This window comes from Aotus nancymaae, unplaced genomic scaffold (genome assembly GCF_030222135.1).
Source record: "Aotus nancymaae isolate 86718 unplaced genomic scaffold, 86718_ANA_hifiasm-v0.15.2.pri h1tg000009l, whole genome shotgun sequence".
Classification (NCBI taxonomy): domain Eukaryota; kingdom Metazoa; phylum Chordata; class Mammalia; order Primates; family Aotidae; genus Aotus; species Aotus nancymaae.
The window spans coordinates 23,352,126-23,357,904 of NW_026988420.1; the positions used below are offsets into that span (position 1 = coordinate 23,352,126).

Consider the following 5,779-nt stretch of genomic DNA (forward strand, 5'->3'; position numbering starts at 1 on the left):
ATCACTACCCAGACAATGTGTAAACTAACGCTTATCTTGACTTCTGTAAACCACTTAAATAACAATCAGGGTGACTAAAGTCCCCTGGCCCTTGGAATGTCCGGAGCTCCTTACCCTCATCTCTGCCCAGGAGGTGATTTATGGAATCCACTGGCCCTTGGAATGTCTGAAGCCCCTCACCCCCAAGGTGGTTTACGGGCATAAAAGGTCTTGACACCCTCCTTTCGGGGCCACGGGTTGGAGAGATGCTAGTCCTCCATGGCCGCCAGCAATAAAGACCTTGCAATTTGGTATACTTTTGTCTTGGTGTTGACTTTCTATGCTCACTCCAGTACAACAATACTAGCATCCCAAAAGCATAGAAGCAGAGGTTGTGCATGTATCTGGAAAAACAATAATTTCCTGGGAAGGCCAGAGAGTGGAGTGACAGGCCCATCCTGTAGAACCTTGCCATTCAAAGTGAGGTCAAAGGCAGAGCATCCTCGGAAACACCTGGAAACTTTGACATGCAAAAAGCCCGGGCTCCACCCTGGACCGAATGCATCAGAATCTACATTTTAACAAGATCCCCAGGTGATTCTTATGCACATGAAGGTCTGATAAACTTTGCTGCAGACAATGGGGAACCATTGGAGGTCCCTGGGAGAGAGGAGTAATCTGCTGTTAGATTTGCCTGGGAAATGCAACTTTAGGAAGCAGAGTAGAGGGCACATGGAATGACCAAACGAATGAACAGTTACTCGACCAACCAAGATCTTTTAAAAATTTGAATGTTAAGTGTTACAGCTCTTTTAGAATTGGTCTTGCAGGTTTTCTGATTTACACTAGAAAAACCATAGAAAGTGAAAATAGAAAATAATGTGAATAGTCATCTATTGGAATAATGATTAATAAATGATATCCCTGTACTCATAGCTCCATCATATTTGACTGTAAGGTAATTAGGATATTAATTTTTAAATGCAATGTATTCATCGGATGGGAGGAAAAGGAAGTAAAATCAGGTCGTGGCCAAAAATAACATATTTTTCACCTTAGTTCACTATCTGGAATCTATGTAACCATGCTGTTTGATTTTAGACTGTTCAAATTTTTTAATACCCTCTGAAATCTGATGGTCAAGGACCCTGTAATCCAAGATAAGATTGATCAGGCCCAGCACCTTAATTCCAGAATACTCTCTAGCAACTCATACACCCTCCCCCATTCCCCAAACACCCATTTTGAGATAGCCAGGGTAATTTTCTTCATTTCCTGCCCAGACAGCTGTGGAATGTTGTAATTTATTGTTAGGCAGCTGCAGCAATCCTCCTTAGAAAAGGATACATCTTGTCAAGGATACGGTTATTCTCAATTTTTGAGTTTATTTTTTAAACAGTGATGTACCCGCCAGATGTAGAAATAGTCAAGCCTGAGAAACCTCAAAGGGAGGCTGAATCTAACACATGCATCCCTGCTTAGAGGTCAGTGCTACAAATACCCTCACCAGGTCGCCTGTAATCTCACTGCTTCAGCAAACAGTCCAACCCACTCCTGTTGGAAAATCCCCTAGACTCCTGAAAATAACTCCTTCCTAGCCGAGTAAACTTTAACCCTCTCCTACAAGCTCATGAGAAAATGCAGCGCACCTGGAAGGTGAAGAGTAGCCGATTTTCATCCTCAATTATCTCCTCCCTCCACATCCACAAAAACAGCACTGCTATCTTCTTTCTGATCTTTACTACAAAACTGGGGAGAGGAGAGCAAAAGGAGATTAAAATCTCTCCACACTGTGTGAGTGCATGTGACTCTGTGTGTGTGTGTGTGTGTGTGTGTGTGTGAGAGAGAGAGAGAAAAAAAGAGTGTGTGTGTGTGTCTATGTGGGAGGGAGACAGAGACAACCATGTAAAAATTGAAAATTACCCCAGATGACAAGAAAATAGAGGAGACAGAAGACTCCAGGGAGCAGCAATGATTAGAGTGAGTAGGAGTGTCCTGTGAAGGCTAAGAGGTTAGACTATTTAGATTACTTGGGAAATGTGGGATATTAGATTAAGGAAGGTCTGTTATACCATGTCCTATAATTTAGAGATTGCAAATTACCAACAGGACAAATGAAGGAAGCTTTCCTACTCTTAACATGGCATCTTCTGCTTTCATAATAACCTCTCATTTTGTACAATTTTAATTTTTTAAGGCACCTTAGCATTGGCAAAATGGATTCACAGGCAATTAAAGTCCTGCTTTTGTGAAATTGGTGTTTAATAGCTATTTGGGGAGTTTCTCCCAATAAAAATCCCATTTTTCCCCATTTCTATTTCAGAATTTCCAATAATCATTAAATTTTATTTGACAAGTTCAAGTAAAGCTATTTTGTCACTTCATAAAATCAGTCACAAAACTCTCTTCCAAGGTAGAGAAGAGAAAGAATCTTTGTCCATCAGCACAGCCTGGAGATCTACAGAAACTAGGCAACAAAGGTCAACTGGCCTCACTCAGTCAACAAACCTCTCTCTAAGTACCTTTGCATAGCTAATACCTATCATGCACCTTGCTAGGCAGAGACAAGAGGACAAATAAGGCATAAACTCTATCCCCCAAAGCTGATGTATTTATGAGGGAGATGATTAAAGAGAGAATAATCATAATACATACTGAGTAATATAACAGGGGCGGCTACCCACTGAGAGTCAGGAATGGTTTCCTGACCAGTTAGGGGAAAATGTTCCCCACCCACCCAGAGTTCAGGCTTAGAAGTTAATTCTGATGCAGGTTTTGGTAGAACTGGATATACTTAGTCAGGGTTAACTGAGAGGGGAGACCCCCTCCCCTCCTCTCGATTCCTGGCCTCCACATCCTCCTCCCCTCCGGATGGGAAGGAGAGTTAAAAAGAAATAAAATACCAAAGAGTTGGGAAGATAACTTCCTTTTCAGTTCCCAGGGTCTCTGCTATCTATGAGCCTTGCAAGAGTTGCAAATGAATGTTACCACTATCATCGGAGCCCTGCACTGGGTCATGTCCCCTACATTCGCATGACCCAGGCTCCCTCCTGGAAATACCTCTGCCAACTAATAATTTACTGCCTTTGTCTTGTCTCTGTAAGCCCCCTCCCCTGCCTGTTCCCGCTCATGCTGCATATGAATTAGCAAATCAATGAAGCCAAAAAATTGCAAGGTGAAACGTCCAGCAAGTGGACAATGACATAGTTTCACCTCAGTTTTCCCTTTAGTATTGTAAGCCTATAAAAGGGGAGAGAAGCTGCTTCTCGGGGAGTACAGTGAATGAGGCTGTAGCCCCCCGCAGCTCCCTGCCAAATAAAAAGCCACTTACTTCTTCATTTCGGTGTTAAAGAGGTTTGTTACTTGCCGCTCCTGCTTCAAGTCAGGGTTAACCAGCTCTAAAACTAAGTTTGACTAAGGAATTTAAGTAGAATGATGATGGACACACACAAAACAAGTTATTATGGAACCACATTACCAAATTCAAAGAAGTTTAATTCTGAAATCAAGATGAACTCTTCGGCCTCTTAGAAAATCCTCATGTACCAAGTACGTTATAGGCAATCTGTAGTTGGTTTAGTGGGAAAGTCTTGCTACTCAGGAATACATCACCATCAAGAAGCTTGGAACAAGCAAAGACTCCAAAGCACTGAACTGAACAGGTTTGAAGCCTGGTTCTCCCATTTACTAGATATTTGACTTTCAGCTCAATCTCTCTATACCACAGTTTCCTTATCTGAAAAATGGAGATAATAATCACATCTACTTCATAGGGTTGTTATGAGAAAAACAGATAAGTAAATGTCAGAGTCACCAAGTCCCTAATTCAATGTCTCTCAAGACAGGGTGGCTGAAGCATTTATTCTAGGTAATATCTGCTTTTTCTAAGGATGAGATGACCTTCCTATGGGGTAATAAAACGTCTGATGTAGCCTCCATCTCAACCAAAAAGACCCACTCTGACTGTGTTAGTTAATACTGAATGTCAACTTGATTGGATTGAAAGATGCCAAGTATTGATACTGGGTGTGTCTGTGAGGGTGTTGCCAAAGAAGATTAATATTTGAGTCAGTGGGCTGGGAAAGGCAGACCCACCCTTAATCTGGGGACACCATCTAATCAGCTGCCAGTGTGGCCAGGATACAAAGCAAGCAGAAAAACATGAAAGGCTAGAATGGTTTAGCCTCCTAGCCTATATCTTTCTCCCATGCTGGAGGCTTCCTGCCCTTGAACATCAGACTCCAAATTCTTCAGCTTTGGGACTCAGACTGGTTTCCTTATTTCTTCAGCTTGCAGATGGCCTATTGTGGGAGTTTGTGACTGTGTGAGTTAATACTACTTAATAAACACTCTAAACTCTCCTTTACATATATATATATATATATATATCTCCATCCTGTTAGTTCTATTCCTCTATAGAACCCTAATACACTGACCATATTTAAATAAAAAATAGCTCTTGGGTCCCCTTCTCTCCAGATATGTCATAATGAATGGAATATGTTTTCCCAAAAGATTCTTGGCATGGTGGTACCCAACATCTCTTCTCCAGAATTAACAATAGATGTTCAAGCAAAAGCAAGAGGCAGTGTCATATTAAGGGAGTAGAGATCCCAGAATGCAATAACAAATTAGCATTATAACTCAGACATATATCTTTTCATATGCCAGTTTTCTTAAATTCAGCATCAAATTTAATTACATTGATTGTATTTTTTTGTCTTATCTCAGATTATAAAATTAATTTTCATAAATCTTCAGCTTTCCCTATTGTCCACAAAAGTTAGCAAACAACCCTCCTTCTCTAGACCTTCAAAATAAATTACACTTAGGCATACACATTACCCCTAGACTGACAGACTTCTACAAAACTAATTTCCCCATCCTCTTATCAGAGGTCTGTACTGGAGCAGCAACCACATGGAAACTATTTATAAGCTGCACAAGGCAAGTAAATGCCAGGAAGCAAACTTGGCTGTCTTTAAGATTTTACACAGACATTCCAAAGTCCCAGAGCAATTTCTTTTCCAAAATTTTAGCAATTAGTCATTTTCTTAAGCTTTAACAACGACAACAAAAAGATAGACAAAATCTTCCTTAGGAGGACATTAGGATCGTATTACCCTACTTTGTCAGGCAGCTTAGTAAGTGTCCCATTGAGAGGATCAGGAGTTGCAGCCCCTCCCAGCTTCATGGCAGATAAAAACTCCACTGATAGGCATTTGAGCCCCTGACCTGCAAGTTAACACTCCCTGTTTTTCCAGACGGCCATTCTCCCAAGTGCAGGCTGACAATCATGTCAAATGGGGCTAGGACCTGACCACCAGCCTCATTTCCAATTGTGAGTAAAATCAGGATTTGAAGTCAGGTCTCTGAAGACCAGACACAATGACATGAACTTGGCCCTCTAATAAATCACAGCTGAAGTTAGCGTGCAGGAGAGCAAATGCTATATGATGCTGCTGGCAAGATGAATTCCATTGCAGTTTCACCTGTCCCTCTTTGCCTTGGCTTAAAACTTTCAAAGAAGTTTAATCAGAGTTCTCAGAACTCCATGTTTATCCTTTGTTTAAAAGTAATTTTCTGTTCTTTTAGGAAATCATCTTACAGATGGCCTCAGGAGAAAAATGATGTATTTTATATGTATTCTGAGGTCTGTGGGTTCTCAGAGGAGCAAAGTTTAGAGCAAAAGCCACATGTGCATCTAGGAATTCTGGGTGAAGAAAGAACAAAAATTACATATCAAGTCATTTTTGAAGTATTTTTAACATTTTATGTTTTCTACCTAGAAATGCTGAAA

General features: G+C 40.8%; 1 non-coding gene across 1 annotated transcript; it reads left to right on the plus strand.

The window, feature by feature from the left end:
* The first annotated feature begins 775 nt into the window (after nt 1-775).
* Nucleotides 776-838, plus strand: LOC135273885 (U7 small nuclear RNA). Its single transcript, XR_010341673.1, has one exon. It is a non-coding gene; the product is annotated as a U7 small nuclear RNA (small nuclear RNA).
* The last annotated feature ends 4,941 nt before the right edge of the window (nt 839-5,779 follow it).